General features: G+C 40.1%; 1 long non-coding RNA gene across 1 annotated transcript in view; it reads left to right on the forward strand.

Moving 5' to 3' along the window:
- The window catches only part of LOC116457962 (uncharacterized), a 20,497-nt gene extending 8,209 nt beyond the window's left edge, over nt 1–12,288 (forward strand). Inside the window, exons 2-3 of the long non-coding RNA XR_004245159.1 lie at nt 9,720–9,817; nt 11,707–12,288. This is a non-coding gene — a long non-coding RNA (uncharacterized LOC116457962). The remainder of the gene's footprint in view (nt 1–9,719; nt 9,818–11,706) is intronic.
- The last annotated feature ends 4,546 nt before the right edge of the window (nt 12,289–16,834 follow it).

Raw genomic sequence — 16,834 nt, forward strand, 5'->3', positions numbered from 1 at the left:
AAAAAAAAAAAAAAAAAAAAAAAAAAAAAAGAAGGAAAGAAAAGAAAAGAAAGAAAATATGCATTTTCCCTGCACACCTAAATTGGAATTGACTGATCTCTGCTAACCATATGTAATAGTCACATGGTTCTTTGTATGAGTCTGGCCTATACACAGTGCAGCATGGTGTTACGTACTTTTTTTTTTTTTAACTTGTTTTAAGTCTATATGTAACTTCTTGAGGATAGAGAAGATTGTATCTCTCTAGAGATAGAATGGTACAGCTACCAAGACTGGTGGTACAGCTGGTAATTGCTCAATTTTTGTGGCTTAGCTGATTGACTGGACCAATGAGAGCTGAAATTATCAAGGTACAGGAGGTGATGCTGAGTGGTACTCAAGCTTTAATATGCTTAGAATCACCTGGAAAACTTTTGATTCAGAACTTTTGATTCAGTAGACCTGGGATTGGTGGGAGGATTTGCATTTCTTTTTGTTGTTGTTGTTGTTGTTGTTGGTTTTGAGAAGGAGTCTTGCTCTGTTGCCAGGCTGGAGTACAGTGGTGCAATCCTCGGCTCACTGCAACCTCTGCCTCCCGGGTTGAAGCAATTCCCTTGACTCAGCCTCCTGAATAGCTGGGACTACAGGTGTGCGCCACCACACCCGGCTAATTTTTTGTATTTTAGTACAGACGGGGTTTCACCACGTTGGCCAGGATGGTCTCGATCTCCTGACCTCGTGATCTGCCTGCTTCGGCCTCCCAAAGTGCTGGGATTACAGACGTGAGCCACTGTGCCCAGCCGGATTTGCACTTCTTGCAAGTCCTTAGGTGATACTGCTACTGCTGCTCCAGGGATCACACTTTAAGAATCACTGCCCACAACTGTACCAGGAATTTAGCTTGTCTTTTGGGAGATTGGTGGGTAGAGCAGGATCTTGTTGAGTTGCAAGTGTCTGATAGCCTGACCATAATTTATGACTAGAGAGTGGTGGTCCAACCTTTCTCTCATATGTCCATGGGAGTGAACAAGCTGCTTTGTCTGTTTCATGAGCACTTTTATTAATTCGTCTCTGAGTCATGTTTAACATACTTGATTACAGTGTTAGGACAGAAACATTATGCTCAAAGCTCTAGGGATACTTCCAAAATGTCACCATTGAAAAGTACCAACCCAGGCAGCAGGGTTAGGATTGCCCATCTCTTTAGTACTTGGACTATTACCTGTGGGTCTTGAACATTTTTGCAGGATATACAGGCAGAGGAGAGGAGGATGTTATAGAAAGACTAAAGACTTCTGGAGTCAGCAGCCGTGCAATCATGTTATTTAAGCACTCTAAGACTCATTTTTCTCTTCTTAAAAGCAGTATATTGGCCAGGCATGGTGGCTTATGCCTGTAATCCCAGCACTTTGGGAGGCCGAGGCGAGCGGATCATGAGGTCAGGAGTTCAAGAACAGTCTGGCCAACCTGGTGAAATCCCGTCTCTACTAAAAATACAAAAATTAGTCGGGCGTGGTGGCATGCACCTGTAATCTGGCTTACCTGGGAGACTGAGGCAGGAGAATTGCTTGAACCCGGGAGGTGGAGGTTGCAGTGAGCCGGGATCATACCACTGCACTCCAGCCTGGGCAATAGAGCAAGACTCCATCTCAAAAAAAAAAGCAGTATATTAATACTTCATGAAGAAAGTATAAGAATTAAAAATGTATAAAATCCCTCCTTTTGTATGGAACACCCAATATTTCCTAATAAACAGTGACTAAGTTCCTATCTTTATAACTTTGTCATGGGGTCCCTATCTGCTCTGCAGAGATAGCTGGATGAGTTATGCATCTGAGAAGGCAGGGGTGGCTGCAAACTTTGGATTTTGTCAGACCCACTTAAAAGCAGATATAGGGAGGCTAGTGATTTGAACAATTGGTATATAAGTACTAGATGAGAGTCTCCATAATACAGAAACTATGGCTCACGTAAGTGTTTTTTTGCTTTTTACTGTTGACAGGGTAAGCCTTGGACAGGAGTTGGGAGTCCTTCAAATTTGTCTTAATGCTCCTGACCTCTCCATTCTATGGCTCCTTTCCCTCAGTGTCTATCTCCTTATCAAATCTTACCCTCTGAAAGCTCTTCGCTCTCCTAACCTCAACCTGGTGAGATTGACTGTTACCATAAGCTCCTAGTACGTGTGTCATATCCTTCAGGTGTACTGAGGTGGAAATAGACCAGGTGGCGAACCACTCTTTTTTCATTTTCAGTGTTAATCCTTATTGCTAACTGGGAATTGAAAGTGTCTCTCTTCTACTGAAGGAACCTCAGATACCAGCAAGCAGGTAAGAAAGACTCAAGTGCCTTAGATAGCTGCTACATGTAGGTAAGATTGACCCTGTGTTCAAACAAAAGCTAACTATGTTACGTCCTTCTAATATGGACACGTAGCATCAGAAAAATCAAAATACATACATGGTACACACAACTGCCATTTGAAGCCAGTTTTTCTCATTGTAGGAAACTACTACAGGGGCAATCTCCAACCAGCCTCTTTTACTAAAACATAGCATTTTGTTGAATAAAAATGCTCTTAGAGCCTCTGTTAAAGGAAATAACTCTTTTGTTTTCATGATTTGAACCTCAGAAACTGAAAACACCTCGGGAAAGAGAAAGGACCCCGTTAGCTCTGCTGGGATTCTGCAGTGTGGCTCCAGCATGTCTAGGGGTTTCAAACCTGATGCTAAGACTGTCAGTCCCGCGATAAGGAGGAAGCTTAAAATAGCAGGAACAAAGGACAGCTTATACAGTCCATAGAATATGAAGTGATGACAAGCACAGCAAAAAGAATTTGAGAGTGAAAAGGAAATTGCACAAGAGGGCAGGATAAAGAGATCCTAAATACCCTTAGTTTCAGTTTCTAGGAGGGGAAAAAATTCAAAGAATATTCCTACCTTTCAAAGGTATTTGTTCAAATGCAATGGCCTCCACTTAGTCTACCAGAGTTCTTTCCCTCCATTATCTAACTCTTTGGATTTGCTCACGTGAGCTGAAAATCTCAGTGGCTTTACTCATGAGGTCCTCAAAAGACCCTGTTGCAGGCTTGAGGGGAAGATCATAGCTCTTTGTTTCGTTGCCACTAGAATGGGTGACCAGGTGCTATGCCATTTCTTCTAGCTTTACAATAAAAAGGAGCTTCTTATACACTCTTTTCTCAGCAGTACTATGGCAAGAGATCCCCAGAAGGAAAGACAGAGGGAGCTGAACAGTATTTAGTAAATCCGAACCACCTGGGATGTTTCTTTTAGATAATACACCCTCTCTTCAGAAAAAAAAAAAAAATGTTCCACACTATATGCCGATAACATCCTCTATTCTCTGCTTAGTTTGATCATTATGGGTACTTTGGGAAAGCATCTTATAGTTTGTAAGTGACAGAGCTACCAAGACCTATTTGTATCGGGTACCAAGCTAGATAGAAACTGCATATAATTCACTCATTACATTCTTGTTGAAACAGAATGTGGTAGCTATTTTTGGTCCTGTTTTGAAGTGACAGAATTGAGGCATAAAGAAGTTAATTTGTTTAGCCCATGCTCACAAATCCTGTAAGCAGCAGGATTCAGACTATGGTATGTAAGATTATAAACGCCTGCATTTCTCTGGTGGCCGTGAGATGTAGGCAACGTAATCAGCCAAGGAACAGAAAATTAGACACATGTTGAAATTTGGTAATGAATCATTCTCCTGTCTCCCTCTAAATTCTAAACCAGATAGCTAGTGGGATAAGATAAATGAATATCAGTCTTTTTTTTGTACTGGAAATAGCAGATTCGAAAACATGGCTTGGAGGAGAGGCTATAATTAGGTTTCCTAATTGCTTCTCCATGAGTTGAACCAATGTACTCACCAAGCTGCAGACAGCACAGTAAGAATGCTGCAGGCCTTCCCCCTGCCCTAGTTTGCTTGCCCAAGGAAGGAGTGAAATTCGGACATGTTGGAATCTGTTGGAAGGGGCTGGTTACACTGCCCTTTCCTCCATTCTTGCCAGTGTTCAGTTCCTTTTTCCATGCTTGCCAATCTGATAATTTACTCTTTTGCTCTTAGGAAGTAAAGAATGGATAGAAAGGACAAAAACGCCTTTCCCATTTTTTCTTCTTTGGAATGAAATGTATTATTTTTCCCTTCCAAGGAAATATGAAGAGGTAGTATTTAAATGTCTCCCTAAAAGTAATGAAACTATCTTTTTAGAAGTTTCTGTTTTGAATTCGCAGAAAATATTTGAAATTGTTTCTGGTTGAGCTGAGTTGATTTTAACGCCTATAAACTTTGTGATCAGAGACAATAGTTTAGCTTCCAAATTGCAAAATTAATGTTGGGTCATCTGCTTAAAGTCAGATAACTCTACCCTTTGGGTAAGCAAGTGAAACACCCAGTCATTTTGGTGGAGAAAAGCAGTAGAGCCAATTGTTTAACCGGATTGGCCAAAAAAGAAATGAGAGAGATAGATTTCAGATGCAAGCCATATGCTTCTGTTCCAAGGGGGAAAAAAGAAAGCAGTCAGAACATTTGGTGGGGAAGGAGGGCCTGAATGCAAATTTAGATGAACGAAGGAACAGCCAAGGAGAAAGACACAGAAAGATGATACAACAGCTGCAGACAAATAAGCAAGTTAAAGATGACTTTGATACTGGTGAAGAATGTTGACTAATTTGGTCAAGTTTTTGATGCTGAGACAACATCAGAAGCAACTTTCACCTTGTTCAGGGATGAGCTCATGTGTTCAAATTGCAAAGAACTTTGTGTGAGCCAGCAGCACCATCTTTGCATTTAACACAAAGTTGCTTAATTGAGGGACAAGATGATGGTCAAGCTCCAGTTTGACGCTTTTTGAGGCACATTGTGGCCAACATTTAGATTACATACTGTGTTTTTCCTCTTGGAGCTGTGGTTTCCACTAGAAGAAGGTCAAGAGTGTGACTTTGGCATATTGTGAATAGTTTGGTGATATATCCCAGATTTATCTAGTGAATTTTAACATTTTGTTGATTAATATTTACTGAGAGTTCTTCACCTGGTCCTAGTTATTCTGAATATTCTTTGACATGGTTATACTCTCTTTCATCTTGAAAACACATGTGTCATTCAACCACATAACTGGCCCTTTACTGGAATCAGATCAGAATTTTCATCCCAGGTCTGACACTCACCTTTCTGTGAGCCTGGGGAAGTAACTTTATTCATTCTTTCAACAGATATTTTTTAGATACCTACATCTTTTCAGCACTGGAGATGATTTCTGCCTTCATGGACTTTAAGCAGAGTGAGGAAGACAGACCATTAAGCAGGTCATTAAAACCAAGTGCCATAAGAGCTATTTTAGGGGACCTATAGGAAGGAGCCTATGGCAGTGCAGAGGAGATACATTTGTCTTAAAGGGTCAGAGAGAGCTTTCTCATGGTTTAAGTTGAGTCTGAAGAGGTTAAATAAATATTCAAGGAGCCAGTGCTTTGCAAGAAAGGAACTGCGTTTTAGACAGGGAGACAAGAGAGCTGCAAGCAGCGAACTTGAATTCAGCGAATTTCAGTTTGCTGAGAACACAAAGTGTGAGGAAGGCCAGAGAGAGCCTGGAGAGGTTGGGGGGCAGAGATAAGAGGAATGTGGTGGGAAGTAAGCTGGAAGAAGTAGGTAAGATCTTTGGGTCCTTTAAACACAAAATAGTAATAATAATGTCCACTACACACACAAATTCTGAGAATCAAAGGAGAAAGTGTTCACAGAACAGTTTTGTAATCTACAAAGCACTAGACAAAGGCAAGACATTCTGACTGGGGTGTTGGCTGTAAACTGTGGTTCACTTTTCCAGGAGCAGGAACAGTTCTGCCTAGAGTTATGCTCTGAAGATCTTTTTGACCAAAGTTGCAATGTGACAGGAGTTTTTTGTGAAAACATAAATTGCAATAATATGGTGTATTTGTGTATTTGTTTTCTATTTCCTTATACATTTTTTATAGATGTCTTTATTAGTTAATATTGGCACTGCCTGGTATATATGGCCAACCAACGTGAGAAACATTTCCCAGAACCCTGAAATCATATCATAGAGGCAATGATCACACATAGAGGTGGTTTTAAGTACTCCCTGGACGATTGCTGTTTGCTCTGTCACCATCAATTCTAGGCCCTCTCGGTTGATAGCTGAATCAAGCTTAAATTTTTTTTTTCTATGTCCCAATTCATCCCTTCTTTCTGGTTTTGTTCTCAAGAATAAATTTTAGCAATGCATTGTGAGTAATTGTCTTCAGAAGAGCCAGCCAATACTTCTCTGTCGGTTAAACCCAAAGCCTGGGTTTTTGCACCCAGCTTGTGGCCCAGGTCACTGTGTAAGCCTAGGATTCGTTATTTTTATATTTTCTTCCTCTGATAAGAGAGACTCGGGACACATAAGTGTTAAGCCTATCTAAATGTTTCACCCTGACTTCAAATGGATTTGCCATTTTCTAAGGAAAGGTATGTGCAGCTGGTGGATAGCTATAGTATGTGTACGCACTTATAGTATGTGTGAACACTTATAACAATATAGCTTATCATACTTTCAGTACCTGGTTTCCAAGCTGCCAAGTTTCTTGAACAGAGAACATGAGTGAAGTTTGAAGCCAGAGGGAAGATGCAAAGAGATTATTAGCTTTTCAACTCTGTTGTTTACAATTCCTGTATTTCCCTTAAGGATCCAGAAAAGGAAGTGTCTGAAAAAAAGAACATTTTGCTTAGAACTGATACTTTGGCATTTGGTATTACTTACTTTTCTTGTTTTTTATTTTTTTAGATGGAGTCTCGCTCTGTTGCGCAGGATGGAGTGCAGTGGCATGATCTCAGCTCACTGCAACCTCTGCCTCCCCGGTTCAAGTGATTCCCCTGAGTCAGCCTCTGGAGTAGCTGGGACTTCAGACACAGGCCACCATGCCCGGCTAATTTTTGTATTTTTAGTAGAGACTGTTTTGTCTACATTGGTCAGGCTAGTCTCAAACTCCTGACTTCAGGTGATCCACCCGCCTCGGCCTCTCAAAGTGCTGGGATTACAGGAGTGAGCCACTGCACCTGGCCAGTAAGACTTATCTTAACAAATTTTTTGTTTCTGTTATTTTTGGCACAGACCTTTTTTTTAATCATTTTTGGAATCACAAATATCTTTTTAACTTTGAAGTGTTTTCCCTTCTATCTGGAAGACGGGGGGCTCAGTGAGGTGTCTGAGTTGGTGGAGATGTCTATGTTGGAAGGTAAGTTGGGAAGAGCAACGCAGAACATGGAGAAGGCTACTTTGGGAAGTTGTGGGGGTGCAATTGATATATTTTCTGCTGTTGAGAAGTCTGGTTAGCTTTGGCTTTTGAGAACGTCACTCTGGGAATGTGCGTGTGTCTGTGTGTGGGGGCAAGAAGGAGGTCACACCAGTGGGATTATAAAGAGGCTTTGAGGCCGGGTGCGGTGGCTCACGCTTGTAATCCCAGCACTTTGGGAGGCCGAGGCAGGCGGATCACGAGGTCAGGAGATCGAGACCACGGTGAAACCCCGTCTCTACTAAAAATACAAAAAAAAGAAAATTAGCCGGGCGTGATGGCGGGCGCCTGTAGTCCCAGCTACTCAGAGAGGCTGAGGCAGGAGAATGGCGTGAACCCGGGAGGCGGAGCTTGCAGTGAGCCGATATCGCGCCACTGCACTCCAGGCTGGGCGACAGAGCGAGACTCCGTCTCAAAAAGAAAAAAAAAAGAGGCTTTGAATTGTACCCCCACCACTCCACCAGAATTGTTAGAAACTTAGTTACCAGATATCCACTCAACCCTCTTTGGCAGGATCCCTGGGAGGCTCCTTCTTGGAAGCCAGTAAAACTCTTTGTTGGTGGTTGTGGAGGCCGGCATCTGATCAGCTGCTCAGTAGCCATAGCTGCTGCTTCTGTTGCCCTGGCTGCTGGACTTGGAGGCTTCCTGGTTGCTAGTGACTTGGCCTGCGTGGCTGCACCCTGTCCCTGCTGGGGCTGGTTTATGTGGCTCTGATGGTTATACATGCCGAAGCCACTCCTCTCCTATGTGTTCCTCAAGTGCCCTTCACAGTGGAGCCAGGAGAACCTTACTGTTCTTTCTTCAATTCCCAGTATGGCCTCACTCTGTTTCTTGCAGCGCCCCCTAGTGTTGGCACACTTTCATTCAATTATCTTTTCCATCTGTCTCTTGGCTCAAGTTCCTACAGATCAGGGTGGGAATCACATAGGATTGTCCCATTCAGCAAATAAAAACAGAGAATGTCCAGTTAAATTTGAGTTTCAGATAAATAATGAAGAAATTTTTAGCATAAGTGTGTCTCAAATGTTGCATGGGACATACTTATACTAAAACATTCTTCATTGGTTATCTAAAATTCAAATTGAATTGGGTGTCCTGTATTTTATCAATAAATACTAGATCCAAATTAGTGACCTTCCCATTTCCAAGCCCCTTGTTACACTTAGAATATTGCTAGTGTAACAGATCACATATGGAAAAGAAAGAAATTGGCTCCTTTTTAAAGCAAATTTCAGTATACAAGTACTCGGAGCAACGCAGCTGTGGACCAGGGCTAAGTTAATATGCTTTTTAAGAAGCATGTTTCCTTAAGGTTTAATATCCAAAAGCTAGCTCCATAGTATTATAGTTTGAATTTCCAAAAGCATGGACGTTGAGTTTGGCTTGTGAATAAATCTTTAGGAATTGAATAACTTTTTATTTACATCAAATGAGTAATAGAATCTAATGATTCAGACACCTGAATAGTGAAAAGTCAAAATATTTGTATATTGATTGGGTCATACAAGGTCATTTTATGGGAAATGTAATGTGAGCAATTATTTCCTTTTTTTTTTTTTTTTTTTTTGAGACAGAGTCTCACTCTGTCGCCCAGGCTGGAGTGCAGCAGCACTATCTCGGCTCACTGCAAGCTCTGTCTCCAGGGTTCACACCATTCTCCTGCCTCAGCCTCCCGAGTAGTTGGGACTACAGGCGCCCGCCACCACGCCGGGCTAATTTTTGTATTTTTAGTAGAGACGGGATTTCATCGTGTTAGCCAGGATGGTCTCGATATCCTGAACTCGTGATCTGCCAGCCTCAGCCTCCCGAAGTGCTGGGATTACAGGCGTGAGCCACCGCACCTGACCTATTCCCCCCCCCCTTTTTTTTGTATGTAAAAATGTAATTCATTTTAGGGGGAAGAGACACTATGTCTACATGGTGGCAAAAGTTTAGTGAACAGATCCACAAACATCTGTCAATAAAAACAAACAACTTCCCAAAAGTCCATCAATGGGACAGCTCTGCCTATCCAGATAGATAGATACATAGAAAGATAGATACATAGATAGATGATAGATAGATAGATAGATAGATAGATAGATAGAATGAATAATATTCAGCCATCTAAAGAAAGGGGATTCTGATACGTGCCATGGCATGGATAAACCTTGAGGACATTATACTAAGTGAAATAAATCAATTACAAGAGGACAAATATCACATGATTCCATATATATATATATATATGATAACATATATTCTAGATGCTTATAAAAGGTACCTAGAATATTTAAATTAATAAAGACAGAAAGTAAAATGGTGGTTGCCAGGGGCCAGGGGGAGGGGAGAAATGGAGAGTTGTTTAATGGTGTGAGTTTTTTATTGTATTTATTTATTTATTTATTATTTATTTTTTAAGACGGAGTCTCGTTCTGTTGCCAGGCTGGAGTGCAATGGCGCGATCTTGGCTCACTGCAACCTCCGCCTCCTGGGTTCAAATGATTCTCCTGCCTCAGCCTCCCAAGTAGCTGGGACTACAGGTGCATGCCACCACCCCCTGCTAAAAATAAAGACAAAAATAAACTGAGTCTGCAGAGGTTAAATAAATATTCGAGGAACAAGTGTTTTGCAAGAAAGGAACTGCGTTTTAGACAGGGAGACAAGATAGCTGTGAGCAGGGAACTTTAATTCAGAGAAATTCGGTTTGCTGAGAACACAAAGTGTGAGGAAGGCCGGAGGGAGCTTCAATAACTACAAACATGTTGCTTTAATAATTTGATTACGAATTGAGAAAAAGGGTTTATTTTCTTACTTACCCATCATTTTGACAAATTAGAGTAATAAGGGAGATGTGTGGATAAGGATTTCTGACAGCACGGGCACTGGGGAAAACAAATGTCACTAGCTCTCAGTAGGAGCTGCACAAAATGCAATTTTCTTTTTTGTTCTTTTTGTATTTCCTGATTTTACTTACACGTGTTGTTCTTGCTAAACGAAGTCATAAGAATATTTAACTTCTAAATGGGGGACAGAAATAAATGAGAAAAGTCAGACTCCAAATATAACCATTTAGAGCAATGATAAAATGATATTTTAAATTAATGAATAAATCATTTATTATATGCTACTTCCTTAAACAATGTCTTTAACATGATGTTAATGACTCCCTTTTAGTAAATTGTTCTCCAGGTAATTCCCACCTGATATTTTTCTCCAAGAGACAATGTTAGTTCCCAGGAAGGAGCCTACGTTTTGACACTTTTGCAGCCATAAGACTGGGCGGTTTTTTGGCTAACACCGTAATTTTAAGAAGTGGTTTTGCTTTTGTAAAAGTCTCAGTTCATATGCCGAGGTGCTACTGATTTAAGTAAAGTGGAGAATAAAATAGAGTCAGTGATTTGCTCAGTTTACTCATTCATCCCATTCATTTATTCACTGGGCAAATATGAATCAAGGATTTACTAGGTCAGGTAGTATTTTGAGTTTGATGTTGGATGAGCAGTCAGGGATGCCTTTTGAATGGAGATACTGTGAAGCTTTTGTTTCCCTGTTAGTTTTCTTTTTTGTATGAATTATCTAGATAATTGTGTAAACCTTCATATTAACTTTGGCTGTATATTGAAGCAGATAGTCTTGAGTCCTAACACTGAAATGATACTCCAGAACATTGAGAAGGAAGAAAGCAATGTTATCGAGGCTTAAATGCCACGGCATCCTGCCCACAAGAGGCTCTTGGGCATAGCTTACATTTCTCCATCTCATTGCACACTCATGGGGATATTCTCAAGCCCTCTCCATGTGTGCTCTGCCTGAGTGCCAAACTCGCTGCTGGTCACTGATGTGATCCCACAGCTAGCAGCCTGGCTATCCTCCCCTTCATTTGAACAGAGGAAGCTCTTCACCTTTTAGAACCCAATATTCACTCCCAGCTTTCCTACTTGAAAATTCGTTTATTATCCTTCCCATATTTTCTCTAAACAAACTTTCTCAGAATGTTGTTAAGATTCTGAAAGCGATGACAAAAACTATTGGTACAGGAAGGCGGCAGGGCAAGGATATGTCCAGTGGGAGAAAAGTTAAAGCATTGCATGCCAATAAACAAAGGTGAGCACTGGGAAGCCAACTGACCTGCTATGTGGTACGAATGAATGAAACAATCCACTGTATTCCAGAAACAGGAAATAATGTCCATTAAGCAATAACTGTTTCCCGTTTTGTTCCATCAGTAATAAAATGTCATCACGTGAGTTGTGATCAGTCTGTAACTCTATCCACATGATGCTTCAGCTTTTGTTCTCTCTTTTTCTTTTTGTCGGCCTGGTCTTTGCCTGGGAGGACTTTATGGTTCCACTGGGAGAGAAAGGGAGAAAAAGATCTTCTTGGTACTATTAAGCTTTTAAAGGACATTTACTTTTTTCTTTTCCTACAGACCACAACCAATTGCTCTTCCTTCCTGTTGAAAGAAACCCAGGCTGTACCTGCTCTTTCATCTCCTGTGTGGAAAACATCTATCGACTGGAAGCACTGAGTCTTCATTTTCAAGGATTTTAGTTGTAACCTGTTCAAGGCATAAACTAAAGTTTCAGGCAGAGGTAATTGTAGTAGTTAAGCCTGATTTTTACTTCCACCCTCTGTCCTCCAGGGCTCTATGGGAAGCTTTCTGTGAGTGGATAAGCTCTTTAGCTACGATGTAAACTTATGTTCCCTGGTATCTGATAAAGGTTCCTGGAGACTGACATTTAAAAAAAAAAAAAAAAAGAAAGAAAGTAAGTGAGGAAAAAAAAGAAAAGGAGAAACTGAATCCAAGGCTTACAAAGGGGTTAGAAAACTGCACCCCAGATGGAAAATTTTATGGGCTCTGGAGAAAATGTATAAGTGAAATATCGGTATCATAAAATAACAGGAAATAGTGTAATCTACCTGATGGAGAAAATTGTCACTTTAAAAAAACTATCCTAATTTCCTTCAAAATTGTTCTTGTTTTTGAGCCAATAAACTGCAGCTAAACTCACCATGGGTCTTTCTTCTGCCAAACTCATACTTGCCAACAGAACCTTTGTGTGTTTACAATTGAAACTTTTCCATTCTATTTTTTTTCTAATTAAAATAAAGCCACCCAGAGGCAGACAGAAATCATACAATAAGGAAAGAAAATTGCTAATGATCTGGGTAAATTATGATCCAGAAGTTTAGAGGAAAATTAGAGTGCGTATTATAGCAAAGAACTCAAAACAAATTTGGGGTCAACTCAAAGAAATGTATAAGGGAGAAATCCTATGTTTTCCTTTAATAAGTAATAATAATAATACAATTAGTTTTAACTATGTTCATGGTAGAAGATAAATCAGCAGATGAATGCCTAAGGCACTTACTCTGGGGAAATGTGATAGTCATGTAATTTTTGCTTTGTTTTTTTTCTCCCCCTTCAACTGCTAGGATAGATTATATGACTTAGTAAACCATTGCTGAGCATATGAGGAAAAATTTGTTTGGTTGCTTAGACCAGGTATTATCAGGATTAATTTCCTGATATCTATGCAGATTATTCTGACTGTGATAATTATGGCATTCCCAAAGGTAATGGTTTGAATTGATTTCATAATGCACGGTCTAAACACACACACACACACATACACACACACACTCACACACACAACCTATTCAACACCATTAAGGTTGGCCAGGCCTTGTGCTAAGTGCAGTGGAGAACAGGAAAAAGATGAAATAGAATTCAAGGATATAAATACAAATGCAAAAATAATTCAAGGTAGAAAGTGATAAATGTCGGCCGAGAGTGGTGGCTCACGCCTGTAAACCCAGCACTTTGGGAGGTCGAGGTGGGTGGATCACGAGCTCAGGAGATCAAGACCATCCTGGCTAACACAGTGAAACCCTGTCTCTACTAAAAATCCAAAATTTACCCGGGCATGGTGGTGGGCGCCTGTAGTCCCAGCTACTCAGGAGGCTGAGGCAGGAGAATGGCATGAACCTAGGAGGCGGAGCTTGCAGTGAGCCGAGATCACACCACTGCACTCCAGACTGGGTGACAGAGCGAGACTCTGTCTCAAAAAAAAAAAAAAAAGAAAGTGACAAATGTCACAGGTATGGGCAGATAAAATATTACGAGAGTTCAAAGGACGGAGGGATGATTTAGACAGGATGAGGTCCAACAGAGTCTTCTTAAACAGAGAGCATTTACAATGCACCATTAAGATTTGACAGGATTGAGACATGATCTTGAATAGGTTTGCATAAATTTTCAATAGAACACTGCACATTTATTGATGCATTTGCTCATTTAATAAATGTTAATGCTACTGCAGGTATTCTAGGTTCTGGGGGTGGAGCATTGAACCAGTCAAATATTCTCCATCAAGCTGATATTTTGTTAGGGTGGGGTGGTGGTATTTGAACATTTTATTTTCTTCTAACATTTGTTGACTTTAGACTACTGGTATTTGCTGCAAATGGAGCAAGGTTGTTTTTCCAACTAATCAGTTTGAACTTCTTAGAAGATTTTAGAGTAGGTGTCAGGGAAAATGCTGAGATAAAGTTCAAGTATGCACAAATAAAACTTCAAGCAAAAATTACAGAAGTATTTAAATTTCCTAAAGAAACAATTAGAAAAAATCACATGGATTGTGTACAATCTGTCAATAAATTGAGGAGAAAGGAAGATGATAGTGGTTAAGAAATCTTTAGCTTCTACCAGAGGTAAAGAACAAGAATTAAAGCAATAGGAATGAAACGGCTTGCATCATTTTTAGTGCTTGATGCAAGGCAGAAGAAATATGAAGTGTATGGGGTTAGATTAGGAAGCAGAAGGTTAGATTTAGAAGAAAAATTCTCCTAATGGCCACTTGAGAATGTGCGAATTAGTCTCTTGATGCATTGCAAGTAACTTTCAAGTTTTTTGTGTTACACAACCCTTGAATCCACACGGGAAGATCAACTATGGAAGAAAAGACAAATAGCAACAGTGTCATATATAATCTGCACAGCTAGGACGGGTCCATAAATACACCAAGAATAAACTAATCCCCCTTACCAGAAAATGCCTAAACATTTGCTAATTTGAGGTTGTGTAACCACTAACAAATGGTTTGTCAGTATTTAAGTTATTTTTGCTTTAATATATAAATAAGCAGACAAGATTTCAAAGAGGAATTAGTTTTCTTTCTTTTCTTTAAATTTTTTTTTTTTTTTTTTTTATCAAAGTTGAAGAAGGATCACTGGATATTCTCAGATCCAGCTGTTATATTCTGGATCTTTTAGAAAACAGAGCCTGAGGCAATGATTTTTTGTTGGTGATATCAACAAGTTACTTTGGAGGTGCAAGCATAGGACAATGCAAGTGAGGGAGAATGGCATCCTGAGAAAAAGGAAAGATGAGAATCAATGTGATGTGATGGATAACTTTAGTGACCACTGCTTCACAACAAGTTGCAAACATATGTAGCAGGTATCACTCAAAATGTGTGTTCACTCATCTCATGGAGAAGACATTTCTGGTAGGTTTGCAAGGAGAACCATACCTAAGAGAAGTTCATGGAGAGGGTAACGGAGAGAGAAATTGTGAGCTGTGTTCCCTCCAGTCTCTTGTTTCCCATTGGTCAAGGTTCAATCTCTGGGGAGCTAATTTCCTGAAGTTTTAGCTGCAGCCTCTGCCTCCTTGCAGCCTCTCAGGAAGCCAGAGCCCATGCTCCCTAATGTGGCATTCCAACCAAGTTTGGAAAGGGAGGAACAGCTTGGCATGCATGGGATACTGACAAAGAATAAATGAAGGAGACAGTGGAGCAACTGCAAAGACACACAAGGTTTGTATCCAACACATCAACCAAGGGATAGTAACACAAACCCAACTCTATGAATTTGCTCCTTCTTTTTGCATCTCTTGGCACTTAGACTACATTTCACTTTAGTCTTAATTAGGCCATTCCAGTGAAACACTATGCCTATTTTTTCCATTATATGAATTGTTTATGTATATAGATAGATAGATGATAGATAGATAGATAGATAGATAGATAGATAGATAGATATTTGTTTGTCTAATTAGATCTTCCTGAGCTCCGCAGTGGCAAGAACAAAGTAGGATTTATTTCTCCATCTCCAGCACTCACCAGAGGTCTTGACATACAACATTCCTTCACAAAATATCAGAATGAAGAGAAGGGTAGATGGAAAAAAAGCAAAAAGCAGAGTTAGTTTGAATGATGGAAAAATATTCATTATTTCACTTATCTTCCTTTTCATCGAATGCATAAAAACCTCAACCAAGTCAGTATTTACTTGGCAATAAACCAGAGTTCCCATGGGGGGTGGGCAGGAAGTATAGAGGAAAAAGCAACATGTATTTGGAAAATTCTCCAGGTAATTATGAGATACCCTTCTTTTCTCCACACAAATCACAACAAATGTAACGCACCAACCCACCCCCAAAAAATTTGGATTCACATCCTAGTAAAGAGAATAGAATATCCAAAGGCATGAAAGTGAAGAAGTGTAGCATTTTGGGAAAACAGATAAACTTCATTTTGAGAAAGTATAGTATTTTGAGTTGCCTGGATTTTTGACAGTTTTTCCTCCTGAACTCTTAGTTACATTCCTCGAATGGACTGTCAGAACAAGGCAGAAAAGCTCTGGGTGGCATCTGATTTTCTCTATCACCTGAAATTTCTTTAGAGTGGGTGTGTGCACTTCCATTATTAGCCAAATGAAGAAGCTAGAGACAGTCTCCTTTCTGCCACATAATTTTAGAAAGAAAGCATTCCTAAAAGAAACTATTAGTTGCCTAAATTGGAAATGGGAGTGGGAACACCATAAATGACTTCCCAAAAATATATGCTGCACTGATGCTGAAGTCAGGCTTACTGTTACATCACAGCCAAGCTGTGGGCTTTCCTCCCTGACCTGGTCAGTGTTTTCAGCTTTCTTGGGGCTATACATAGCCCAGAAACACGTTGCTACAAAACAGAATGGAAAACACCAGGCCCTGTTTAACTCGATTTCTCTGGATCAGGGTGGGTCACTGTTATCCTGAAATAGCATGTGAACGCCACAACTTTCTCAAACTCCTTCTACCATATTAAATTACTAAAATAAATAGCAGCTATATTTTATCTGCAGTATCAGCAAGATCATATAACACAACGTAGGCTGGTATCACTTAAACTGTTTTTTTTTTTTTTTTTTTAAAAAAAAAAACAAAAAAAAACCCATGGCATAGTACTGGAAAGAGGCGCTAATGCATACCACTGCATGTCTAGCTCCTTACTGTATTATGATGAATTAAAGCTTTAGATCTGACTAATTGACTCTGAATCCCTGGGCTCTGCAATGTGATGCCCTCTCTCATAAAACCAAACGTGAAGACTGATTTCTACAGCTTAATGCAGCAAAGTGGGCTGCCCTATGGAATGATTATACTCTTCTGGGTTGGCATGAGAGGTGTTCAGTACAGCCCCCTTTCTTTAGAACTTGGAAACAGTGAAAGAAATATAGGTGTGACTTCACTAAGTGAATCAAGAGTGGAAAGGAGAGGGAACATAGCTGAA

The sequence above is a fragment of the Hylobates moloch genome, unplaced genomic scaffold (assembly GCF_009828535.3).
Source record: "Hylobates moloch isolate HMO894 unplaced genomic scaffold, HMol_V3 SCAFFOLD_18, whole genome shotgun sequence".
Lineage (NCBI taxonomy): Eukaryota > Metazoa > Chordata > Mammalia > Primates > Hylobatidae > Hylobates > Hylobates moloch.